The 27,029-nt window shown below is 46.0% G+C and overlaps 2 long non-coding RNA genes across 3 annotated transcripts; one reads left to right on the forward strand and one right to left on the reverse strand.

Annotated features, from left to right (window-relative positions):
• Positions 1-2,808: 2,808 nt before the first annotated feature.
• LOC140912308 (uncharacterized) lies at positions 2,809-26,188 on the forward strand. Its single transcript, XR_012159268.2, has 3 exons — positions 2,809-2,932; positions 6,459-6,583; positions 23,179-26,188. It is a non-coding gene; the product is annotated as an uncharacterized LOC140912308 (long non-coding RNA).
• LOC140912310 (uncharacterized) lies at positions 8,171-15,964 on the reverse strand. 2 transcript variants are annotated; one of them, XR_013635888.1, is made up of 3 exons: positions 15,772-15,964; positions 9,095-9,264; positions 8,171-8,676 (listed from the first exon to the last, which is right to left on the reverse strand). It is a non-coding gene; the product is annotated as an uncharacterized LOC140912310 (long non-coding RNA). The 2 variants fall into 2 exon arrangements; XR_012159269.2 differs by having other exon boundaries at positions 9,095-9,864.
• Positions 26,189-27,029: the final 841 nt, after the last annotated feature.

Below are 27,029 nucleotides of genomic sequence, written 5' to 3' on the forward strand. Positions count from 1 at the left end.
GAGCTCCAGCTTTTATTTTTTATCAAAGTAATAGTAGAACTTTTGTGGTTGGGTAGAAAAGAGGGACAATGTGGCTCGAGGGTGACTGAGGCCTGCCTGAGTCTGCAGAAAGCCTGAGCCAGTCGCTCTGAGATGGGAAAATACCCCATGCCTCAATATGGAGGGTGTTAACTCCCAGCCCCACTGCTCTGGGGAGCCCTGCCAGTGGCCTCTGTGTAGGGCAGGAGAGGAAGGGCACAGCCACCCCAGCACCTGTGAAGGTAGTGGGGGTTACCACCTCTACCACCAGTGCCTTCTTCAGAGAAAGTGCGTGGGGAGAGCACACCATGCTCCTTTCACTTCTCATGTTGGTGTGGACAAAATATATGGGTCGGGAGGCATAGGATGGCCCATATGCCTATAGCCCTAAGGGGCTGGATTGTGGATGCTTGGGGATGGGGACGAGGGGGAAGGCCCTCACTAATCCCAATTTATCTGATCCTCCAGGGTGACTCTGGGGGGCCGCTGGCCTGTTACTGCAATGGGACCTGGTTCCTGATGGCGGTTGTGAGTTGCGGGGATGGCTGTGGCCAGCCCAATCGTCCCAGTGTCTATGTCCAGATAGTGGCCTATGGTGAATGGATATGGGGGCACATGGTCTCTGGGGGCCAAGCCACCACCATGGAGAACAGCACCTCTGGAATAAATGATGCCAGACCCTCCTTCAGCACCTACATGCTTTTCTTCACTACTCTCCTGATGTCACTGTGACCCCCCTTCCATTGGGATGTCCCCCATCTCTCCCTCCTCCGTTCACCCAGCAGTGAAACCCTCCACTGTCTGTGAACAGTGTGAGATGGAGATGGGAGAGGATCTGAGACCTATCAGCAATGCCTGCGTGCCTGAGTCTGCAGAGAGCCTGACCCTGTTGCAATGAGAAGGGAGAGCTGCCCTGAGTGTGACTGAGAGCAACACTGGCTGAGTCTGCAGAGAGCCTGAGCTGATTGCTTGGAGAGGTGTGAAATGCCCGGTATGTGACCCACAGGGCAACACTTGCTACATCTCCAGAGAGCCTGGGCTGATTTCACAGAGAGGTGTGAACTGGCACAAGTGTAACTGGTGCAGCGACGCTGCCAGAGTCTGCAGAGAGCCTGAACTAATCACTTGGAGAAGAGGGGCACTGCTCCAAGGCACCTCTAGGGGGCAGTGTTTGGACATGCAGATCAAGGATGTTTGGGATTGGATCACTAGAAGATGGGCAGTCTAAGTGGGGTAGGGTTTATAGGTAGCCCCTCCTACAGCTCCACAGTGCCCCCTGTGTGTGGCTGCATATATGGACGCTGCACCCCATCACGTGTGGTCAAAAATAAAATGGTTTTGCATCAAATTCTGCTCCCGGGTTCCCGGCTGGGTTCAATGCGCCCCTGAGGAACGCCTATTGTGTCTGCGAGAGCTGCAGCCTCTGACAATCCCTGCCCTATCTGTTCCAATGGGGGACTCAATGTCACAACCCTTCCAGCCTCAGCTTCCACTGCTACATTTTCAGATTTGGGGGGATGCCAAGCTGAAATCCTGCCCCCCCGATGTGCCCTCAGATGGTCCTTAGGGTAGCTTTGGGGTTAGTCCTGGGACCCAGCTCTATCCTGCGCACCACTTCGTTTACTCAGGTCAGTGCTGTGGAGGGTCCCTCCCAGGTTTATCCAGCTTTGGGCTCTCACTCTTCTTTCCCCTAGCATTGTGGGACCTGAGCAGGCCCCGCTTCTAACAGTTTCCCCACATGACCTTACAGAGAACCATAGAGCTGTGGGGCTGCAAGGGACCTCGAGAGGTCACCTAGTCCAGCTTCTTGTGCAGGAGGGCCAAGTAAATTTAGATGAGCCCTGACAGGGGTTCGTCTAACTTGCTCTTAAAAGCCTCCAGTGACGGGGATCCCACAACCTCCCTGGGAAGCCTGATCTGGAGCTGAACGACCCTGAGAGTTAGATCGACCCGGAAAATGGACCCCTAGAATCTCACCAACCTGTTGAAACACTTTGGACTCAAAGCTTCACCCACGAGCTGTGCATAACTTACCTGGGAGCCCGGACCTGGTGAGGATTCATTCCCTGGGACCTTGGCTACCGTCCCAGCCTCTGGATTTCTTAGGGGCTGGTTTGTGAAGGTGTCCATAGCGACTAGCCAATGTTCCCCGCTAGATTCTGTCTCGGGCAAAGTCCAAACCACGTCAGCAGCATCGTGCCCTGTCGGTGCCCCCACAAGATTATCTCCACGTTGGGGCTCTGCTTGTCTCAAGCCACCTCACATTTCCTGCCTCCGTTTTCTACATCCACCCAGCAGAAATTCGCCTTTCGCTTGGCTAAGGTTTTTGCAACCCCGAAGTGTCCAGTAACTTTAAGATCATGGCATGACCCTTTTCAGGGTATCTGGTACAACCAGTTGATCCCTGGACTCATCACCCGCTGGCTCTTCACCTCTATCATTAGAGGGCAGCAGAGAGCTCCTTGCCCCACAAATTGCAAAATGTTTTGATGATCAATTTTACCTCCATTTTATGAAAGAAAAAGCACCAGGGAGCTCGGGGACACACCCCCACTCCCCTCCCAAAGCTGGAGACAGAACCCAGGAGTCCTGGCTCCCTGCCCCCTTACTCTAACCCACTAGACCCCACTCCCCTCCTAAAGCTAGGAATAGAACCCAGGAGTCCTGGCTCCCAGCCCACCAGACTTCCCTCCTCTCCCAGAGTGCATGAGAGAACCCAGGAGTCCTGGCTCCCAGCCCCGCCTACCAGTGGCTATTAATAGCCTCTGGCTACACCCCTCCCATGACTGGGAGCCAATCTCCTTCGGGGTCAGAGCCCGGCTGCTGGGCAGGAGGAAATAGAAACCAGCTGAAGTTTTACTTTCGTTTCCCCAGGATTAAATCTTGGACACTGGCAGAGCGAGCTGTGGGTCAGGTAACAGATGGGGGCTGTTCCCCCCAGTCTATTCCCCTGGGGGGCAGGATCGCCCCCTCCAGTCGACACCTCCCCTTCCTTTGGGGGTCTGCGATTCTCTCTCGATCCTCTTTTAGCTAGCAATATGGCCAGCACCAGCAGTGAGGTCAGCTGGGAGCACAGCGCCCCCCATGAGCCGGCCCCACATGAGCCCTGGGTTGGGACAGCCCAGCTTAGCCTCTGGGGAGCAGAGCAGACAGCCCCTGGGTTTGAAGATGGGGCTTGACTTGGGTCGCGTGAGTCGGTGGGTAAGAACCGCAGGACCATGGCACAGACCTGCCTAGGGAGGGTCATGGAAGCTCCTTCACTGGAGGGTTTTAAAAGGAGGCTGGAGCCACCTGTCAGGGATGCTTCAGACACAACAAATCCTGTATCTCGGCAGGGGGTTGGATTAGATGACCCTTGCGGTCCCTCCTAACCCTGCGGCTCTCTGATGAGAAGCCCCCTGCACTTCTGAGCCCGGGCCCTTGTCTCCCCTCCCCTCTGCTATGAGGCCCAGAGGTTTGCAGCCGAATTGGCAGCAGGATGGTTCCCCATGATTTATCTGACATCCCAGCTGTTTCTCTTCAGCGGAGAAATCAGGGCGAGGAGCCAGGCCTGCTCTTTGCTGTAATCGCCTTTCTGGGATGCCGTCCGGGGGCATATCCGGAAGTCCAGACACAGACATGTCAATTCTCAAGCCAGCCGGGACCGTTGTGATCACCTCGCCCGAGCTCCTGTGCTTGGTGCCCACAGGTGGCCAGGGCTCTGGGGTCAGAATCCCCCCGTCTGGCCCGTTCTTCCGCACCTCAGTGAGGGCAGCCCCTTGCTCCCCTCTACTTCCAGGTACCTGCCCCCGCCGCCCATTTCCCCAGAGTGGAAACGGAGGCATCGCAGACCGTCCCAGCTGCTGGAGGCCAATGGGAGGGAGAGCAGCGTGGGAGACCGCTGGCAACCGCGGGGGGCACCAGAGAGATTTCCTGCCCCTGCAGCAGTTTGGTGGCAGATGGGGAAGTGGTGGGGGGGAAGAGGAGTACATGGGGGGGGAGCTATAGAAACATCCCCCGCCCCCGAGCACAGTGGCTTTATCGTTTGCCCTTCAGTCGCTCCTTCACTTGTGCCCCATCCTGCAAAAGTCCACAGCCTCACCCCCCACCCCACCTCCACCCCTGGCTGACACATCCCTGCCCGGGCTCGTGGTCAGTCTCTGCAGCACCTGGCGTGACGGGGGCCCTGATCTCAGTCAGGGGGGGTCTGTGCAGGATCGACCACAGAAGCACAAGGGGCTGGTTCCCTTGTCCGCCTAGGGGAAAGATCTTTGCCTAAGCAAGTTTCTCACCTATATTCACTTCCAGAGCCTTCAACGCCCCCACCCTTGGTTGAAGGACCCATCTTTCTCAGCGTGCAAGGGCTCTGTTCCCTTCTCTGTGAGTGTAGTGATGGATGCCAAAGGTGGCTTCTCTCCTGGCTTATATCTCCCAAAGTTCATGTGAGAGAGAAAGAAAGAAAGAAAGAAAGAAAGAAAGAAAGCCCACATTTCAACTCAGACCCTCACCCCCCTTATAACTCTCATGCTATAACATCCTGCCCTCATTATAACCTTAACCCTATGATAACTTTAACCCCTGTCCCTAACCCCAATGACACCACCTGATCCCTCCTGCTCTAACCCACTAGACCCCATTTCCATCCCACAGCTGGGATAGGACCCAGAATTCCTGGCTCCCAGCCTCATTCTCATTCCACATACCCAGGGTAGGTGAGGCTGGCTTTTCGCTGTGTGTCTTACCTGTTTGATTCTGAGCACCCTGGGCACCCAGGGCGTGAAGAACGAGAAGGGAAAGATATTAGGATGTTGGGGGTGTCATTGCTGGGGTCTGACACAATGTGTCTGGGGGAATGGGTGTCGGTACCTTCACCCACAGTTCTCAGGCCACACCCTCCTGAAACTATCCTTAGCTGTATATGTATGACAGTTACCTATTGCTGTGATGTTGGGAGTTCCTGTCCCAGACCTGCAGCAGAGCTCTGCAAAAGCGCATCTCTCTCACCAACAGAGGTTGGTCCAGTAAAAGATAGGACCTCACCCACCTTGTCTCTGGATTTAGCCGTGCGGTGGCAGAGCGCAGAGAACAACTCTTGTGTCAGGCCTGCACGGACCCCTCGCCCGAGATTGGGGTCCCCGTCGTGCCAGGCACTGCACAGAACCCGCCTCCCCGTGTCGTAGATCAGGGCCCTTGTCATGCTGGATGCTACACAAATCCCCCTGGCTGAGATATAAGACAGAAGATACCAGCTGCAGACAGACAGACCAGCAGGCAGGGCCGCACCATGGACCAATGATACAATGTTGGCCACTGTGGCAGACTTTGTTCTCTCTTTGTTCACTGTCACTCACCCACCGCCCTGGTAGAACTTCCCTGCTGGACACTCACTTGGCTGTGGTGTGGGGGTCTCAATACACCAAGCCCCACGGGCTTTAATCCTCCTGCAGTTGAACAGAGTCCAGGAACAGCCCCTGGCTGGGTCCCCAGGTGCCCTTCAGGGGCCAGATCCTCAGTCTAGCACCCCCTGAGAGCTGAGAGCCAGCAGTCCCACTGCCCAGCCCCTGGGGCCAGTACTGAGCCCTCAGACTTCCCTGTAGCTTCAACTCACGCTCTACTGATGCCCCCTTTGTGTAGACACTGTGAGTTTCCCGTTGAACTCCTTAGAGAAGGAGGAGGAGGAGGGACAGGCAATAGGGAGATTCGGGGCAAGGCAAGCCGGAACCTCTTTCCGAGTTCTGAGCAGTCTAGCCACTCCCAGCCGTCCAGCTCTGGCGAGCCTGGTCCAAGGGAGGGAACATCAGATTAGTACTCAGTTTGCTTCAATATTTCAGGGACGCTTCTGTTCATTTACTACTTCTTTAATCAAGCTAACGAGTTAGTGAAATGACCACTGGAGGTACGGTTGCTGACTGCATCTCATTCCCCAGTAACGCTGGGCAGGGTGGGGGGGGCCCTGCAGAATACTTTGTTCATATGCCCCAGGATGTTCCATGAATGCTCCATAGAGATCACGAGGGAACTCTCCTGGAAGGAATCTGTAACGCTCTGCCAAAGGTTTCTTGGGAAGGCTGCCTTGTTTCTTCCCCCCGGGTAGGACGTGTTGCCACGCCACGGAGCAATGACTTCAGCAGGCACCATTGCAGCCCACAGGCTAGTAGCATACGGACCTGGTCTGCAGCTAGATGCATGCAGGAGCTGCTTCGTGCGGCCTCAGTTACCCTCAGAAGCGAGATATCCGCTACGATCACCACCGCTTGTGGAAAACCCTGCCGGTATTCGGTACAAGAGCTCTATGCTCTACCCCCCCACATCCCAACTCTCCTCCTCCCCGCCCCCCAGGCCGTGCTCACCGTGGCTGCGGCTGCCACCGTGCTCCGAGTCCCAAAGGAGAGTGAGAAAGTTGTTTGGATCAAGGGGTGTAAGTGCACGGACAATAGCTGCTCTGTCCATTGTTGCGTTAGCAGGTGGAGAGGTGGCCTGGAGGGTCTCTTCATGCACCCCGACGGAGCGGCTCGGCCAGATAAGGAGGAAGAGGAAGAAGAGGACAAAGGAAGACGAGGTCCAGGAGCCTCTGGTGCTTCGGCATGTGAGCAGAGGGCACGGAGGGTGGCGCTCAATGCAGAATGCTGGGGTGGAGTGCTTGGGGACTGCTGCAGCCCCGGAAGACACAGGGAATGGGGGAGTGGAGGGAGGTCCCGGATTGCTGTTTCTGCTCTAACTAAGCTCTGTATGATTGGAATATTCAGACAGAATTCAAACAAACCTCAAACATAGGCCTTTGTTTCAGAGAGAGATTCTTTACATTTGTATCCAGGGTTTCGTTGTCGAGCGCAGTCACTCCCATGCAGCAGTCGGCAGAATGAGGTGTGATTTCCCCCCCCCCCGCCTCTCCAACGCCATTTCTCTTTCTATCAGGACTTGTGCCCCTGTGCAAGAGGAAAGGATTTGATCCCCTTTGCTTATGACTTCTCTGAAGCCACTAGCTCTTATGCAATCAGTTGTAAATACATTTCAGTAGTACTACTCCACATGGGAGGTGGGTATAATAGACTCCGCTTCTCCCCCACCCTGCTCTGCCCCTTCCCCGAGGCCCCCACTGCCCGCCGCCACCTGGTTAGTCCCTCCTCACTCCTCTCCTCCACTCCACCCCCCCTCTCAGGAGGACCCCACTGCTCTCCTCTCCTCACCCCTCCTCCCCCGTGAGACCCCTCCTGCCACATCCTTCCCTCCTCCATCCCTCTTCCCCACGAGACCGCCCCACTCACTGAGTCCCTTCCTTCATGCCAAGTATTTCCCAGGAAACCCACTTCAGACGTATTGTCCCCCAAAGCCCTTTGAAGTTCCAAAGCCTTCCCAGATATTGCTTTAGTCAGGCCTGGTCTACACTTAATATTTTGATCAAGCTCCATTGCTCAGCGCTGTGAAAAAACTTGTGCCCTGAGCTCTGTAGCTCGGTCAGCCTAACCCCCCGCAGAGACATAGGTAGGTTGACGGGTGAAGTCTTCTAGCTTCAGCCTCCTCGAGGAGTTACACACAATTCCACAGCGACACAAACCTAGCTGCGTTTGAAGTACAATGCCCCCCGTAAAGGTCTTAAATGGAAGCCAAGAAGGTTAATTTCATAAGGTTTGTCCAGGATACTGCAGGACATCGCCATAGCTGTCACACCAAGTGCTGGGAGTTGGGGAGTACGACAGCTGCCTTTCATTCAGGAAAAAGGTCAAACTCGGAACCCAGACCTGAAAACAGAGGAGTCATTTCTCCTCCAGCCCCAGAATCAGACGGACACACACATTAACAGAGCGCGGCTGAGAGGACCGGGTTAATCAGCACTCCCAAGCTGTCACCCTCCTATGCCATGGGCACCGCACCGGAATAGAGGACACCTGAGCGGGCGGGGTCGAGCAGCCCTTTCTATCTGCCACCCTCATAGGCCCCAGGTTCAGCACGTCCCTAGCCCCGCTTCACGTTACTATGGCTCTGGTCATAACCCACTTGATGAGCAAACCCCACGGGATTTTGGGGCGCTGCAGGGATCTTTAGCTTAGGGATGAGGAGCGTCGCTGCAGAGCGAATGAGGAAGACAAAAAAACACCCACAAGGGGAAGACAGAGAGAGAGAGAAGCAACCAGCTTAACCATGAAAGTTATTTATTGCAAGGTAATAACCTGGGGAGCCAAACAAACAAAACAGTGATCATATTAAATCTAACTTAAATTTGATTATAAAATTCAGGTTTAGAAAACTATAACTGATCACATAAGTGTCATGGTCAATGTGCATGGAGGGCGAGGAAGGCCTGGTGAGGGATGGGGTCCCACTCGAGGAGAGGGGTCAGAGAGTCAGCCGCAAAAGCACAGCAAGGAGAAGGAGCCTGGGGATTGTGGCAGAGGGACCAGCACTATTCCAAGTGATGGTGGTAGACGGACGGACACTGCTCAGAGTGATGGTGTTAGGGGGACTGGCACTGTTCAGAGTGAAGATCACCACTCTGAAAGTCACACCAGGCACATTCTTCTGGATCCAATCGTTGTGGGCATTCGGGCGGTTGTAGACCGCAGGGTAATCGGGAGAAATAGTAAGTACCCTATTCACTTCTCTCACCAGTAACCAGCTCACAATCCCAGCAAGGTACCAGGTCCCATCCTTTTCACACACCAGGGGTCCCCCAGAGTCACCCTAGAGACAGGGAAAGAAATAGGATTGGAGGAGGGACCAGCCTCCATCGTCCACAAGGGCCATGTTGGATTCTCCATCTATTGATGGCTTCATATCCCACTGGCTCCCTTTCTGGGAGATGCTTTACCCAGACACAAGTCTCTGGGCTCAGGAAAGGGGTAACTGGGTGCGGTTGTGGGCTGGGTTATACAGGAGGTCAGACTGAATGGACGAACCCTGCTGACTTTATACTCTATGACGCATCCTCAATTCCAAGGGCTGACTTGTCTAAACACTGGGGAGTGAAGTCAGGGCTCAGCCCCTCCATCCAGGCCCACTGTTTGATGGGTCACCCCCTGCACCCCAAACACAACACCAAGTGAACAGGGCGAAAGGGCCAGGAATAGTGGGGGCCCTGATCTCAGACAGAGAATCTCACCCAGGCAGTCCCTTTATAGCCTTCCATGGACCCGGAACACATCATGTCATCTTTAATGGGGTTGTCACCCTCTGGCTTTTGTAATCCTTCCCGGTAGCGATCATTGCAGACCGTGGAGTCTATGGTGAGCACCTCCAGCTCCTGCAGAATCTCCGCTCAGGGAGAATTCACTGAAATGAAAGGCCCGAGGGTAGACGCACATGGCATGAGTGTTTTAAAATTTTGAGCCTTGTCTACACAAAGTTGGCCCTGATTTGGTTCAGTGGGTTTTAATCTGAGCAGATGCTGCTCAGTTCCAGGCCAGCGCTACACACATGGCAGTAAAGATATAACTAGGTGTGTGATTTGATAATGCTGGGTGCCAGCTGGCGGCCACTTCTGTCTATGTATTCCAGGATCACATTAGCCGTTTTGGCCTTAGCATCACACTGGGAGTTCATGTTCAATTGATTATCTTTTTCAGAGTCTCTTTTTCCCAACAGCGAGTCCGGCGGCTTGTAAGTAAGGCTGACATTTGTTGTTCCTAGATGGAGGCATTTTCATTTAGCCGTGTTAAAACACAGAGTGTTTGCTTGGGACCACCTCACCACCTGATCCACATCGTTCTGAATGAGTGACCTGTCAGCTTCATTCTTTACCACTCCGCCAATTTTGTGTCATCTGCAAACTTGATCAATGATGTTTTCTTCCAGGTCATTGATAAAAATGTTAATAAAATGTTGATAAATGCAAAGTAATGCACATTGAAAAACATAATCCGAACTATATACCTAAAATGATAGAAACTAAATTAGCGGTTACCATTCATAAAAGGGATCTTGGAGTCATTGTGCATAGTTCTCTGAAAGGATCCACTGACTGTGCAGTGGCAGTCAGAAAAGCTAATAGAATATTAGGACCGGATAGATAATCAACCAGAAAATATCACAATGCCACCATATTATAGCCAATTAGTTCAGTTTATCATCCATTTGTCATTGTATTATGTGATGTTATAGACAATTTATATACTATTTCATAGATAATCAAGGTATGCTAAATAGATTTAAATTGTAGGATTATAGAAGTATTGGATTGCTAAGTATTTAGGGGTGATGAGTGTGTATTAGGTATATAAGTAAAGTATGGCTGAAACTCAAGGCCTACAGGCTGAGAGCTGTAAGATTTTCACTTAACCATACTAGGCCATAGGTTTAAAAATGTTTGACATGAGTGGGTGACCTAGGAATAACCCTCTGTTTACAAGGTCACAAGGTCACTGAATAACATTTACGGAAAATAGATTGTAATAAACCACAAACGTATTGTCTAAGACCACGAGATACCTGATGGTAACATCTTTGAATGTCTGTCCGGACTGCAAGGTACATGTCATGCATAAAGGCAAATAAGAATGAGAGGAACTCTGAACAACGTATAAAAATGGGGTACCCCCACATTCATGGGGTGTGGAAATACAGATAAAGGAAAGTGTGCTCACACCTTCATGCATGTGCATAAGGTGTTAGGCGTAGTTAGAATTACAATACATCAAAAGTTCCCTGGTTGGATAAAAGTAGGAATACCCACTGGAAAAACCCCAGCAGGAACTATCCCTCTACTGTTGATCAATTGGTGAGAGGTCCATCGGACCCTAGAACATCTTTGAGCATGTGAGTATTGTTAGAGGGTTTTCCCTTCACCCCCTTCCCTGGTTCTTGTCACGCGGACAGAAAGCAGAAGACCAGAAGTCTGAGGTGCAGGCAATGCAATGTTTATTGGGGTTAGTTTCCAGCAAGCGTGTCCATAACTCCGATGCCGCAGAGTCTTGTGTCCCAGTGTCCCCCACTCCTTAGCAGGCATAATTAGACCTGCAATGCACGCCCTCAGTCCCACCCCTCGCAATTTATGGTCATGTTCTGTTTTGGGGAGTCGTGAGTCTGGGGTCTTCATCCCACCTCTTTTGTACCCCATGGGAGGGGTAAGGAGTGAGGTTGTGCTACGGTCAGGGACAGGCCATGTGGTGTTAGAGTTCTGCATTCTACAGGCCATTACCCTCTGATCCCACTGAGGGTTACCAAAAGAAATGACACCATCTGCTCAAGAAACTCCCTGAAAAAGCACAGGAACAAATCTTCACAGACACACCCCTAGAACCCCGAGCAGGGGTATTCTATCTGCTACCCAAGATCCATAAACCTGGAAATCCTTGACACCCCATCATCTCAGGCATTGGCACCCTGACAGCAGGACTGTCTGGCTATGTAGACTCCCTCCTCAGGCCCTACGCTACCAGCACTCCTAGCTATCTTCGAGACACCACTGACTTCCTGAGGAAACTACAATCCATCGGTGATCTTCCTGATAACACCATCCTGGCCACTATGGATGTAGAAGCCCTCTACACCAACATTCCACACAAAGATGGACTACAAGCCGTCAGGAACAGTATCCCCGATAATGTCACGGCAAACCTGGTGGCTGAACTTTGTGACTTTGTCCTCACCCATAACTATTTCACATTTGGGGACAATGTAGACCTTCAAACCAGCGGCACTGCCGTGGGTACCCGCATGGCCCCACAATATGCCAACATTTTTATGGCTGACTTGGAACAACGCTTCCTCAGCTCTCATCCCCTAATGCCCTGTCAGGGTTCCCTCCCCACTCTGAACTCTAGGTTACAGATGTGGGGACCCATATGAAAGACCCCCTAATCTTATTTTTACCAGCTTAGGTTAAAAACTTCCCCAGCGCACAAATTTCTTCTTGTCCTTGAACAGTATGCTGCCACCACCAAGTGATTTAGACAAAGAACAGGGAAAGGACCACTTGGAGTTCCTATTTCCCCAAAATATCCTCCCAAGCCCTTACACCCCCTTTCCTGGGGAGGTTTGAGATTAAACAAGATGAGCACAAACCAGCCTTGGATTTTTAAGGCCCAAAAAACCCAGTGAGATTTTTAAAAAACAGAACTTTATTAGAAGAACAAAAAAGATAAGAGAACAACTCTGTATGATCAGAATGGAAGATAATATTACAGGCAGTCCGATTCAAAACATAGAGAATCCCTCTAGGCAAAACCTTAAGTTACAAAAAGACACATTTCCTCCAGCACAGTGAATTTCACAAGCCAAAACAAAGAAAACGTAACGCATTTTCTAGCTAGATTACTTACTAACTTTACAGGAGTTGGAGGGCTTGCGTCCTTGATCTGTTCCTGGCAAAGGTATCACACAGACAGACAAAAGCCTTTTCCCCCGCTCCAGATTTGAAAGTATCTTGTCCCCTCATTGGCCATTTGGGCCAGATGCCAGCCAGGTTACTTGAGCTTCTTAACCCTTTACAGGTGAAAAGACTTTGCCTCTGGCCAGGAGGGATTTTATAGCACTGTATACAGAAAAGTGGTTACCCTTCCCTTTATATTTATGACACTCCCCTACTCTACTTGCGCTACATTGATGACATCTTCATCATCTGGATCCATGGAAAAGAAGACCTTGAGGAATTCCACCAGGATTTCAACAATTTCCATCCCACCATCAACCTCAGCCTGGACCAGTCCACACAAGAGATCCACTTCCTGGACACTACGATGCTAATAAGGGATGGTCACATAAACACCACCCTATACCAAAAACCTACTGACTGCTATTCCTACCTACATGCCTCCAGCTTTCATCCAGACCATGCCACACGATCCATTGTCTACAGCCAAGCTCTAAGGTACAACTGCATTTGCTCCAACCCCTCAGACAGAGACAAACACCTACAAGATCTCTATCAAGCATTCTTAAAACTACAATACCCACCTGCTGAAGTGAAGAAACAGATTGACAGAGCCAGAAGAATACCCAGAAGTCACCTACTACAGGACAGGCCCAACAAAGAAAGTAACAGAACACCACTAGCCATCACCTTCAGCCCCCAACTAAAACCTCTCCAACGCATCATAAAGGATCTACAACCTATCCTAAAGGACGATCCCTCATTCTCACAGATCTTGGGAGATGGGCCAGTCCTTGCTTACAGATAGCCCCACAACCTGAAGCAAATACTCACCAGCAACCACACACCACACAACAAAAACACTAACCCAAGAACCTATCCTTGCAACAAAGCCCGTTGCCAACTGTATCCACATATCTATTCAGGGGACATTATCATAGGGCCTAATCACATCAGCCACACTATCAGAGGCTCGTTCACCTGCACATCCACCAATGTGATATATGCCATCATGTGCCAGCAATGCCCCTCTGCCATGTACATTGGTCAAACTGGACAGTCTCTACATAAAAGAATAAGTGGACACAAATCAGACGTCAAGAATTATAACACTCAAAAACCAGTTGGAGAACACTTCAATCTCTTTGGTTACTCAATTACAGACCTAAAAGTCGTATTTCTCCAACAAAAAAACTTTGAAAACAGCCTCCAATGAGAAACTGCAGAATTGGAATTAATTTGCAAACTGGACACCATTAAATTAGGCTGAAATAAAGACTGGGAGTGGATGGGTCATTACACAAAGTAAAAACTATTTCCCAGTGCTAATTTTCCCCCTACTGTTACTCACACCTTCTTGTCACCTGTTGGAAATGGGCCATCCTGATTATCACTACAAAAGTTTTTTTTTCTCCTGCTGATAATAGCCCACCTTAATTGATTAGTGTCTTTATAGTTGGTATGGCAACACCCATTTTTTCATGTTCTCTGTGTATATATATCTTCCTACTGTATTTTCCACTGCATGCATCTGATGAAGTGGGTTTTTGCCCATGAAAGCTAATGCACAAATAAATTTGTTAGTCTCGTTCTTTTTGCTGATACAGACTAACATGGCTGCTACTCTGAAGTATGACACAGTTATAATTATTGCATAGGTTTGGTAGGATTTCTACATGCCTGGGTAATAGTAACTTCACTTATTGCTTTAATAAAACTTGTCATACAGATAAGACTTTGAACTTGCGGCTGTGTCTCTGGTCGTTATCTTTGGACTTTGTGTGTTCCTAGAGCCTCCAAATTTGAGAAATGCACCAGAGGCAAGTTCACTCTGTTGAGCTTGAAATTATAGCAAGCAAAGCTGAACCCATAGTGGTGTAATACAAGATTACCAAATTCACAAAATGGCACTCCATCTGGGACTCTAGAGAACACAGAAGAAAAAGGAGAGAAAAGACCACCTTATATAACAAGGGGAAAGCTTATGTACCCCTACTTGTGAAAGTCAACTGATAAAAATCATTTCAAGCAGGTAGAATTGTGTTATGCTCACAGTAACTAACAGAGGGAACTTGCTGGTTTTTGCTTGTTTCTGTGTTTTGTGTGCTTGCTATTGCATCATTGTGGGGTTTTGCTTGACTATGTGATATTGTAAGAACTCAGCTCAAGGAAAAATGTAAAGAGGAAGTATCCTCTCATTGATACTGCACATATTGAAAATGACTAAGATGTCTTATTGATGAGTAATGTTTAAGGGGGAAAATATCATAGAGTGGTACCAAATAGAAAAATTGTGTATGGGTAGAAGGCCCTATTCTGGCATAGCAGAGAGAGGCAGACAGTCAGCCATCACTAAGAAGCTCCCCAAAATCTCCTAATAAGCTCCCCAAACTCTTAGCCTCTACCAATGGAGGATCAAGGAAAACTTTGTGGTGTTCCCTTTATCACTGCCCCTCCTCTCAGTGTACTTTGTAATCTGGCTGCTGACAGGTGAAGGGGAAGGAAGCACCACAAATACTTCTCAGCAGGGGTAATACCCTATAGAATATTTATTTAAATTAGGGAGCAACTAAGGAAGGGACACCTTCCCAATAGAGAACTCCTAAGAGAGTCATTGTGTAGAGGGGTATTTTAACAAACAACCAGGTGCTTAAGCCACGGCCAACTTTTGGGATGGACTATCAGTTAATTTGCTTACTGCTAGGAACAGTTATTTAGTAGATCATGTAATAACTTAGCTTAGTTAAGGGAGGAGGGGTGAACCTGACCCTGTGTGCCCTGAACCTGATCTTTTTCTTGGAGCATGGGGGTGAAAGTCTGTGAAAAACAGGCAGTCTGGAAATATGTGCACCTTGCAGACTAATGACCGAGAAATCACAAAACCGCCTCCTGTTTTGGCATATCTTGTAACCTTTGCTTTTGCTCCATTAGATCAGCTATGTAATACTTTTGATTGGCATGTTTTTGTAAGTTTTGGGGTATAAAAGGGGAATTTTGAGATAAATGTAAAAAGGTGTATTAAATATAAGGGTAGGTTAAGAAAAGAGCATTTAAAAGAGTTAAATAAAAGAGAAATATATAAATGAAACTGTTTAGTAAGCACATGGTAAAAATATAAAGGTTGGTTAAGAAAGAAACATTTAAAATGTTAAATATAAGGGTAGGTTAAGAAAAGAACATTTAAAAACATTAAATAATATTGAAAAATAGGTTAAAAAAAGAACACACATGGCAAAAAATGGAATTTACTAAAGCAGAGACTGTTTAGTAAGCACATGGTAAAAAGTATAAAGGGAGGTTAATAGAAAAGCATTTAAACTATTAAATACAAGGATAGATTAAGAAAAGAGCATTTAAAAAGAGTTAAATAAAAGAGAGAGAACAGGGCATGAAAAGGGAAAAGAAAGCCCCTTTGCAAAGGGCAAAGATAGACAGCACATGGTTGAGGCAGAGAGTGAGAGAGATCTTACCCTTCCAGGTGAGTCTGCTGAAAGAGGCAACTTCCCAGGTTCAGAGCAGCTCAGACTTGTTATCCCCGCCTTTAGATAGGTGCAATCAGATGTTGTTCTACAACAATGTCATAGAATTCATTTTCCTGAACCAATCCTACAGTCCCAAGGGTTTTAAACAAGAGCCATCTCCCTTCCCCTCTCCCACTCGCCCCCCTCCCCTTTAACTGCCTTATTCTTATCTAAAAAAACAGACCCCGAGCATTTTCCCGCCGCATAGCCCTTTTACACAGGGGCTTTAATAAAAATTAAAACCATAAACCCTTTGTAACAAACAATTTTTCAGTGGTTTCCCCCTATGTTTTAGACTAACATGGGTCATTGTTTAGTAAGAACAATCTGAAGCTGCGGCAAAGCCCCGGCTAGCAAAAACAGTGTCTCTGAGTCAGTGGATCAGGGATAAGAAGGCTGCTTCTTCCCCAAACTTTTTAACAAATGCAAGTAAAAGTTACATGTAAAGGGATAAAGCTCTGCTTTATAAACAGTTTAAAAGACAAACCTATATGAAGACACATTCCTTCATTTTGCGCATGTTTCAATAAAAAGTGAGCATGCAGAAACATCCCAGGGTTAAAAACATAGAGAACCTGTTTATAAAAGTAATGTATAGTGATAAAAAAGATTTCCCCTATGTTTTAGACTAACAGGGGTCATTTTTCGTAAGAACAATTTGATGCAGTGTGCTTTTTCAACAAAAACAGCATCTGTGAGTCAATGGATCAGAGATCAGAAGGCCCGAACATAACAAGAAAGCCCTAGGCCTGCTTTTAAAACAAAATTATACCAAATACTTGTCGAAATAAACATTTCCTTTCATTATGTGAAGAAGACATTGCTTTGTAACTAATCTTATTAACAATGTAAAATAAAAAAAGAAATGATCTCAGGGTTAAAACCACAACCACTTAGTTTATAAAAGTAATTTGTTAAAGCTTTTGACAAATAGAAGTGAAAGGCTTGTGAAGGGATAAACACTTTAAGAGTGTTTCCCGATGTTTTTAGTGAGAACAATTTTTAGATTAGTGGATTAGAAAAGAAGGAGACCACTTTGAAAAACAAGTCTATCTGAAGAAGCAATTTTTCATTTAGCCCTTTTGCATATGTGTTTCAATAAAAACTGAGCATGCAGAAACAACCTAGGGTTAAAACCACAGAAAGCCTGTTTATAAAAGTAATTTATAGTGATAAAAAAGTCCCCCCACCCCATGTTTTAGACTAGCACTGGTATTTTTTAGTAAGGACAATTTGAAATGGCAGGCTTTTGCAGCAAAGCCATGTCAGCAAAAACAGCCTCTGTAAGCCATACACCCCTCTAGTTCTTGCGCTGTAATAGAGTCAAGGATGGACAGGTGTCTAATGCTCGATTGGCACACTGGACCTTGTTGTTGCAGGGCAAGGATATAATAGTGACCCCAGTACAGATCTTATCTCCATTACCACGTTCCCTGTTGTATTCTGGGAGCCCTCCTGTGTGCCCAGATGTTGATCAAGGGAAATCCTTGACCCAGTTTTTCACATTAAAAAAATGCCATGACTGTATGTAATTGATCCCATTTAACCAATTCTAGCTCTCATCGATATCTTTTTCCTTTTATGAATGTAACCCTTCTGCCCGTCAGAGTTGGCAGCAACAAGGGCCGGGTTCAATATCTAGGGGATCCATTCCAATAACACAATGCAAACTGGCTCGAGCCCCCACCCAGTGACCTGGGACAAATATATACCACCCCCGCTGGGCGCCTCCAAGAGGCAGTACGTCCCCTCTCGCAAGCACATAGTCTGAGTGTAGCAAAAAGCCTTTTAATAACAGAGAGAAACAATGTGGCATTATGTTGGGGAAACACCACCAACAGGATTCCTAACACAACCCATGAGCAAAAAAAAACCACCCCAGGCAAATTGGGGCATGCCCTTTCCCTTTGGTTCTTGAGTCCAGCAATCCCAAATCACCCAAAGTCCCAAAAGTCCAATGACCCAAAAGTCTCTGTCCCTGGTTAGGGCAGCCCCAGAGTTCAAAAGTTTATCTGCGGAGCTTTACCTCCCAACCTGGGTGGAGATGGGGGTGGGGGTAAGAGGCACCTTACGTGATCTGAAGCTGACCGCCCCACAGCTCCATAGGCCTTCGCTCCGCTCGCCGCCCCATGAACTGCTTCGCTCAGCTCCACAGCAGCTCCCGCCGTCCTATGGACTGCTCCACCAACCTGTCCACAAGGCACTCTAGCCATCCCTCAAACTGCTCCACAATAGATCTTCAGGCTCCCCCACTACTTAACACAACAGTCAGTGATTTCAGCTCTTAGGCAGTTCAGCTCTTTAGTGAATTCAGCTTGTCGTAGGGGAGCCCCAGTGCTAGTGCACTGTCAGCCCAAAGTGAGCTCAGCAGCCTATAACTAGACTTCTAATAAAATCAAAATTAGCTCTGATATTCCACAGTGGAGAGAGGAGGACGTGCAATCAGCATGTAAGGCCCTCACCAAGGGGCCCATGCCACCAAGTATTAATACTTGTCCCCAGCCTCTCTCTCACTACAGAGTTTTGGAACCCATGACCCTTGCCTAGCGAGTGCTACTTAGTTGATGGTGAGTCCCTCCATCATAACAAAAGGCCAAGTACAGTTCCAAGCACAGTTCCCATAACCAGGGTAATAACAATTTATTCTTCCTGCCCCAATAACAGAGACACTGGGGATCCCACAGCAGCCAAAGTGACCATTTGGGCAGCTATGGCCTCATTCTAGGCGGGGTGGGTGTGCCTATGCAAATGAGATCGGCCCCTGAAGTTCTTTTCCACAACTTGCCACACCTCACCACCAGATGTCAGGGTGGAGCTCATCCTGACACAGCTTACATGAATAAACCTTTAGATTCTAAAGGATTGGCAACAGCGTGATTTGTGGGTAAGATCTGACTTGTATATTGACCTGGGTCTGCTGCTTGGTCCTTTGGGATTGAGAGAACCCTTTTTTTTTACTGGGGTATTGGTTTTCATAACCATTGTCCCCATAATGAGTGATACTGGGAAACTGGAGTGTCTAAGGGAATTGCTTGTGTGACTTGTGGTTAGCCAGTGGGGTAAAACCAAAGTCCTCTCTGGCTGGCTGGTTTGGTTTGCCTTGGTGTGCATAGAAACCCCAGCCTTGGGTGATAACTGCCCTGCTTTAAGCAATTTTTCTGAGTTGGCACTCTCAGTTGGGAGGGATAGCTCAGTGGTTTGAGCATTGGCCTGCTAAATCCAGGGTTGTGAGTTCAATCCTTGAGGGGGCCATTTAGGGATCTGGGGCAAAAATTGGGGATTGGTCCTGCTTTGGGGGTTGGACTAGATGACCTCCTGAGGTCCCTTCCACGGCTAGTATTCTGTAATACAGTAGAACCTCAGAGTTACAAACTGACAGGTGAACCACACGCCTCATTTGGAACCAGGACTATGCATTCAGACAGCAACAGAGACAAGAAACAAAACAAAAATACCCCACAAAAAAGCAAGTACGGTGTTAAATGTAAACATCTAAAATATAAATTGAAAGTTTTAAAAAAATGGACAAGGTAAGGCAACTGTTCCTGTGCTTGTTTCATTTACATTAAGATGGTTAAAAGCAGCATTTCTCTTCTGCATAGTAAAATTTCAAAGCTGTATTAAGTCAATGTTCAGTTGTAAACTTTTGAAAGAACCACCACAACGTTTTGTTCAGAGTGACGAACATTTCAGAGTTACGACCAACCTCCATTCCCGCGGGGTTTGTAACTCTGAGGTTCTACTGTTGAAGAAAATGAGGAAATGCCTTTTGTAGATTGGAAAAAAATCTCTCCCTTAATCGAGGAATCCGGGGGTAGGGGGCAGGAGGAGGATGTAAAACATATGTTATAACTGGAGATAAATCTGCACCAATAACTGAAGGAATTCCATATGGATTCTGGGACAACAAAATCAAATGTCAAAGCTCAGTAGAAAGTGAAGCACTGATATGTGTAACCAAGATTATGAAAATGAAGGAGAGTGTAAAGCCCGTATCCAACTTAAATCTCTGGGAAGTGTAAAAGTTATTAACAAATAATTGATAGTAGCGGTAGAGGCAAAAGCAGTGGGGAAGGACTATGGCTCACAGGACCCGGTGGAATGTGGAGTTCTATGATAGCCCTTGCCAGTGGTCTGACCGCTACACCCATACCTGCTGTGCTAAATTGATCTAATTGGCAAAGAAGTGAAGTTAGCTATTGTAAGAAGACAAATGTCACATCTACCTTTCCAGTGCTTCTTGAGGATAAGGTTACTGTTTATTCACCGCGAGTACAAGTCATTGACAATTTAAGTATCAATATACAGGACAACCTTTATGTTCCCAGAAGGAAATGAGAAATTAATCCTTTTTTGGAATTTTAAACAGTATTACAAGATTATTTGGAATAGGAATGCCAATGCCACGCTCTCTGGAGTGGCTCACGGCCGTGAGTGCCTACCTTGGGGCAGACTGTCAGAAAACAGGGAAGACATCCCAAGCTGGTGGTATGGTCTATAATTAGATTTCACCAAGCCAGTGACGAACGTAAACTCCTGGATCACTGTAGCAGTCTTACCAGGGAGTCACAGACAACCCCTTAGATGCTGCAGTGTATCTTGCCACCCGGGCAAACTGGACTTTGTGATAAAAGGTCACTTAAAGCAGAAGTCACACCACATCAGGTTGCTCCCAGTCCCAAGGGACCAGTCTCTTACCCCGGATAAATTGGTACTCTGGACCTTACACCAAAGACAACACTGGTAGCCAATTCTATAATAAACTAACTAAAGGTTGACAAGCTCAGAAAAGGAAATGAGCGTTATTGAGAGGTTAAAGCAGGCAAAATATAGGCACAGGTAAGTCACAGTTTGTAAGTCCAAATGGTGGCAGTGATGTAATAAGCTGACAGTTTCCAAGAAGTCTTTCCAGGGTACCCAGATTGTCTCTGGGGATCTCTGCTTTGCATCTGGTACACTTCCCTGGAAGAGTCCAAATAGTCCAGAGATCCAGGATCTGTCCTTGAATCCATACTTATAGCTTCTTCTCACAGAAAACAGGCTGACACTTGGACTTTTCCTTTGATGATGGAGAGTGAGAGGTGCATTTTGAGTCTTTGACTTCCAGTCATCGCACACAATGGCCACTTGCTTTGAAATTAGCACTTTTCTGTTAAAGTTCTTTATTTGCATTCCACAAGGCTTCTTTTTTGTTTGCCGGGTTATTTAGTTACGGGGGTATACACTATGTAAATGTTTGCTACTACATTGTAATGCGATATAGATAAGTGAAAATAATGCAAGTAACGTCCCATTAGTTTTCATGAAGCTTAAACACCAAATACGCTCTTATACATTTAAAAATCACTTTGCTCTATACTAGTGCACAAGTAAATTAGTCTCGGGCTTCCGCATGACCTAGCACCTGGTCTGCCAGCATCACAGGTGGATACTGAAAAAATTAAAAGACATATTAATTACATGGCATTACATCAGAAAGAAGCTAAGAAAGTAATTAACCCCATGTTACCGAGAATTTATGGTTTGGCAACTGAAGAATGACTTATGGTGTATAATATGCATGAAATAACCAAAATATTCAATTATACACAGATTCAGATTATTCAACTGGTAAAATATAATAATGATCAGGGGGAAAAAATCACATGGGAAAGGAAATTTTTTGTGCAGAATATGGTGAATATGTAATAGACACTATTGATAATACCTTTCAATTCTTGGAACTGAGAAAAGTGCCAGAATTAATTAGGGATAAACAGATCTTGAATTGGTATTGTCCACACTGTATTCAAAAGCATGGAGGAGAGAAAGTCAAATGCCAAATTAAATGTAAACAAATATCATTTTGTGCAATTAGAAACTTGGTATCTGTGTTACCACATCTGAATCATGACACATATTATTTAAGTAACATGTGACATTTCAAGGTCCTTATATGTCTCGTTCATGTGATCATTGCCCATGTTCGATCCAAATAAGGATGTATTGGATCAATTAGCCACTGTCCACCCTATTGGTCACCTAGAAGACAGCATCTAGAGGAACAAGTGCATCTGCTGGTGATGTACCATTACCATGCCCAAACACAGAGAGTCCTTTTAAAAACAGCATCAATGGATCTGTAGGTGAGCTGTGTTTGAGGTAACGACCCTCCTATATGGCCCGCTGGAAAGGTAACAACAGAACCTACTGAAAGTCAGTGCAACACTTGTATCACGTCCAGTGCAACTAACTAAATTAAAATCTCCTATGGAGCAGGTGACCTATAATGAAGTAGGACAATAATGGGTAATAACTAACTGCAAAACTTCTATTATGATCATCTTAGAAGTCTGGTCGCAAGTCCAAATTTCTGTTTTAAGCCACAAGTACCTACAGTTGTCGGACATGCAACAATACCTCCGGTACCCGATTTTGAAAATGAAGCAGTCATTCTTAGCAACCCAGATTATCAAGTTATAATTAAGACAAGTGCATATATCCACTGTGAAATTTACAGCTAAAACAGTTGTTAGAAAGGAAAGATGCACATGTAATTGAAATTAGTAATGTTATGATGTGACATTGAGCCAGAAAGGGTGAAGCAACTTATAGGCTACATGACCCAAATTCAACCTTTAAAGACATGTTAGGGAAATATGTAAATCGCAGTTAGGGCTATTCCTTATAAATAGCTAGCAAAGCCATGTTAGATAGACATGAGCTTTGAAATGTAGACTTGTATTGTTAAAGAACTGGAAGAAGATGGTGATTGCAGTAGTCTGTGTTTACCTATATCTTGTTAGAGGTTAACAATGTAACTAAACAGTTCCTGTCTGTTACTATAGTCTGTTAATTCCTCAGAGTTTCTTGTTAAACCCTGGATTTGTGCTGGAAATGGCCCACCTTGATTATCATACACATTGTAAGGAGAGTGATCACTTTAGATAAGCTATTGCCACCAGGAGAGTGGGGTGAGGGGAGAGAAAACCTTTTGAAGTGATAAACACCCATTTTTTCATGGTCTGTGTGAATAAAAACCTCCTCACTGTATTTTCCACTTTATGCATCCGATGAAGTGAGCTGTAGCTCACGAAAGCTCATGCTCAAATAAAGTGGTTAGTCTCTAAGGTGCCACAAGTACTCCTTTTCTTTCTATTAATTCAGAGATCAAAAGGAGGTGTTAACATTTAGATGAAGTGTAAATATAGTAATATCATTGTCTTTATTCCTCTTTGAAGTATGTTGTAAGCTACCTGTAAATGGCAGGAGATGGGCAATTGTCTTATGCTAATCCATGCAGCTAATTATGTGTGGTGCTTAGGAACTAGAAGGTCTTACTTCAAAGCCACAATTGTCACCTATTATTCCCCCAAGGAATGCCTGCTGTCCGGAGGCTGCCAGAGAACTACAAAAGGAACTCCTGGGCCCCGATCCTATTATCTCAGATCTGCTTAAGTTTCTTCAGGGAAGAAGTCACAAGACTGAGGTCTCCAGCTCCAGTCTGGATCACCCTGATACTGGACACTGGACTATAACCTATGGAACCTATTCTGAAAGAACTCTTTGCAACTCTGAGGCTCACCATTGCTGCTATGAAAATGACCTAAGAATTTTATTCAAATACCTGTATATATAACGATCCTTTAACCAATACTCTCTCTCTTTTTTCTTTTTAAATACATGCTAGTTTAGTTAATAAGAGTTGGCTGTAAGCGTGTATTTGGGTAAGATCTGAAATATTCAGTGACCTGGTGGACAATGTGGCCAAACCTTTGGGATTGGTAGAACTTTTTATAGGATGAACAAGATTTTCAGCAATCCTCATCATATTTGACTTGGCTGTCTGGGTGGGAGCCCAAGGGTGGGTTGCCTTAAGGGAACTGTATGTCTGGTTGCTGGGTAACCAGTAAGCAGGGACTATTTTTGCCTTATGTTATACGGGAAGAAAGATCAGAACCATAAGTTAAAAAAAAGGTCAAAACCCATTTTTGTTCAATCCAACTGATTTCCAGTCCCCTTTTAGCTACTGTCACCTCAGCTGTAGCATCTATAGCTGATGTTAGAGAGGACAGTATTTATGAAGATATGCACTAACATAAACCCACATCAAGTTCCAGAACCTCCATATGCTTCTGTTCCAAAATCCAGGAGAACAGTAGTTTCATAGATAGTAACGTCAGAAGGGACCATTATGATCATCTAGTCCAACCTCCTGCACAACGCAGGCCATAGAATCTCACCCACCCACTCCTGCGAAAAACCTGTGTCTGAGCTATTGAAGTCCTCAAATCATGGTTTAAAGACTTCAAGGAGCAGAGACTCCTCCAGCAAGTGATCCGTGCCCCATGCTACAGAGGAAGGCGAAAAACCTCCAGGGCCTCTTCCAACCTGCCCTGGAGAAAAATTCCTTCCTGACCCCAAATATGGCGATCAGCTAAACCCTGAGCATGTGGGCAAGATTCACCAGCCAGACACCCAGGAGAGAATTTTCTGCAGTAACTCAGTTCCTACCCCATCTAACATCCCATCACAGGCCATTGGGCCTATTTACCATGAATATTTAAAGATCAGTTAATTACCAAAATCATGTTATCCCATCATACCATCTCCTCCATAAACTTATGGAGTTTAATCTTAAAGCCAGATAGGTCTTTTACCCCCGCATGAGCTGATATCTGAAGAAATAATTATTCCCTAATAAGTATAGAATAATGAAGTTACAAGTATACACTTAGATTTAATTGACATATAGGGTTTAAGTACATATAAATGGTAAGTTACTAATTACAGTGTTTGTTGTGTACCACAGTATGCCTTTTTTTGGAGGGCGGGGGGTCATAATATTCACCCTGTCAAGGCAGGGGACAGTAGTCAATTAGTTCATTTTATCATCCATTTGTCATTGTATTATGTGATGTTATGGTCAATTGATATGCTATTTCTTATATAATCGATGTATGCCACATAGATTTAAATGGTAGGATTATAGAAGTATAGTATTGATGAGTATTTAGGGGTGATGACTGTGTATTAGGTATATAAGTAAAGCATGTCTGAAATGTAAGGCCTACAGACTGAGACCTGTAAAATTTTAGTTTAGCCACACTAGGCCATAGGCTTATGCATACTTAACATAAGTGACAGGTTTCAGAGTAGCAGCCGTGTTAGTCTGTATCCACAAAAAGAAAAGGAGGACTTGTGGCACCTTAGAGACTAACAAATTTATTTGAGCATAAGCTTTCGTGAGCTACAGTTTACATAAGTGAGCAATCTAGGAATAACCCTATGCCCATAAGGTCACAAGGTCACTGCATAAGATGTACCAATAGGAAAAGTGGATTGAAATAAACTGCAAATGTATTGTCTGAGACCATGAGACACCTGATAATAACATCTTTAAATATCTGTCCAGACCGAAGGGTACATGTCATACGTATAGGCTAATAAGAGGAACTCTGAACAACTTATGAAAAATGGGGTACCCCAACATTCATGGGGTGTGGAAGTACAGATAAGGGAAAGAGGGCTGACACCTTCATGCAAGTGCATAAGGTGTTAAGCATAGTTAGAATTACATGGGAGGTTTAGGTTGGACATTAGTGTTAGGATATAGATATTCAGGCCTGTCTGTAAAGGCCTGTACTTTAAGAATTTAGGTGTATTCTTATCACTTGGCTAGTTAGAGGTATAAAAGAAAGAATCAAAATCACTGTCTGCTGGTGTAAGGTCCTTCTCTTATTGTGACAGTCTGAGGCCCTGTTCTTAGGCTAAGGCCTAAGCGAAAGAGGCAGCCATAAGCTGCAAAGCGACCAGTCACCTCCTCACATTCCAAACTAGTCACATTGAAAGAAGGTGCTATTGGGCTGTTAGGAATACAATCCTGTCCTGATAATGCCTATCACCTCCAGAAAAAGGGAAGTGCCTAGAAAATGTAAAAGGAAATTGAGGTTGATAGTTTTCTGTCTGGTAAGAACTCACTTATCAATAGACACAGCTGGGAAACCCTTATGTCTTTATAGATGTAGTTGTGAAATCCTCACTTCTGTATTGTTTGGTCATTATAGTTCCCACTTTGCTATTGTTTATTGGCATGGTCTCTGTCTGGTTCTGTGATTGTTTCTGTCTGCTGTATAATTAATTTTGCTGGGTGTAAACTAATTAAGGTGGTGGGATATAATTGGTTAGCTAATCATGTTACAATATGTTAGGATTGGTTAGTTAAATTTCAGTAGAATTATTGGTTAAGGTATAGCTAAGAATATTACTATATAAATTAGGGGCAAACAGGAAGTAAGTTGGGATTCGAAAATAAGGAAAAAGGAACTTGTATTTAAGCTTGCTGGAAGTTCACCCCAATAAACATCGAATTGTTTGCACCTTCGGACTTCGGGTATTGTTGCTCTCTGTTCATGCGAGAAGGACCAGGGAAGTGGGAGAGTGAAGGAATAAGCTCTCTAACAATTAGGAAAAACTTCCTAACTCTGAGGGTGGCTAAGCACTGGAATAAATTGTCCAGGGAGGTTGTGGAATCTCCATCATTGGAGATTTTTAAGAGCAGGTCGGACAAACACCTGCCAGGGATGGTCTAGATAATACTTAGTCCTGCCTTGAGTGCAGGGGACTGGACTAGATGACCTCCTGAGGTCTCTTCCAGTCCTGTGATTCTATGAATATATAAAGGGTTCCCTGGTGGAATAACAATGGGAATAGCCACAGGAAAAACCCCAGCAGGAACTATCCCTCTACAGCTGATCAATTGGTGAGAGGTCCATCGCACCCAAGAACATCTTTGAGCATGTGAGTATGACTACAGCTATAATTATTGCACTGGTCTGGTAGGATTTCTACATGCCTGGGTCATAATAACTTCATTTATTGCTTTAATAAAACTTGTTGTACAGATAAGACTTGTACTTGGGATTGTGTCTGTGGTCATTATCCTTGGACGACGTGTGTTCCTACAGCCTCCAAACTTGAGAAAAGAACCAGAGGAGATTTCACTCTGTTGAGCCTGAAACTGGAGCATCCAGAGCTGAACCCATGGTGGAGTCATAAAATATCCCTAAATTCATCACTCAGTAAAAGGCTGCAGTATAAATCCACGGTTCGTCCACTCCTTGAATCCCGTGTGGGGTTCTGGTCACCACATCTCAAAAAAGATCTACTAGGATTGGAAAGGAACAGACTAGGGTAACACAAATGATTACGGGTAGGGAACAGTTTCC

The sequence above is a fragment of the Lepidochelys kempii genome, chromosome 6 (assembly GCF_965140285.1).
Source record: "Lepidochelys kempii isolate rLepKem1 chromosome 6, rLepKem1.hap1, whole genome shotgun sequence".
Classification (NCBI taxonomy): Eukaryota; Metazoa; Chordata; order Testudines; family Cheloniidae; genus Lepidochelys; species Lepidochelys kempii.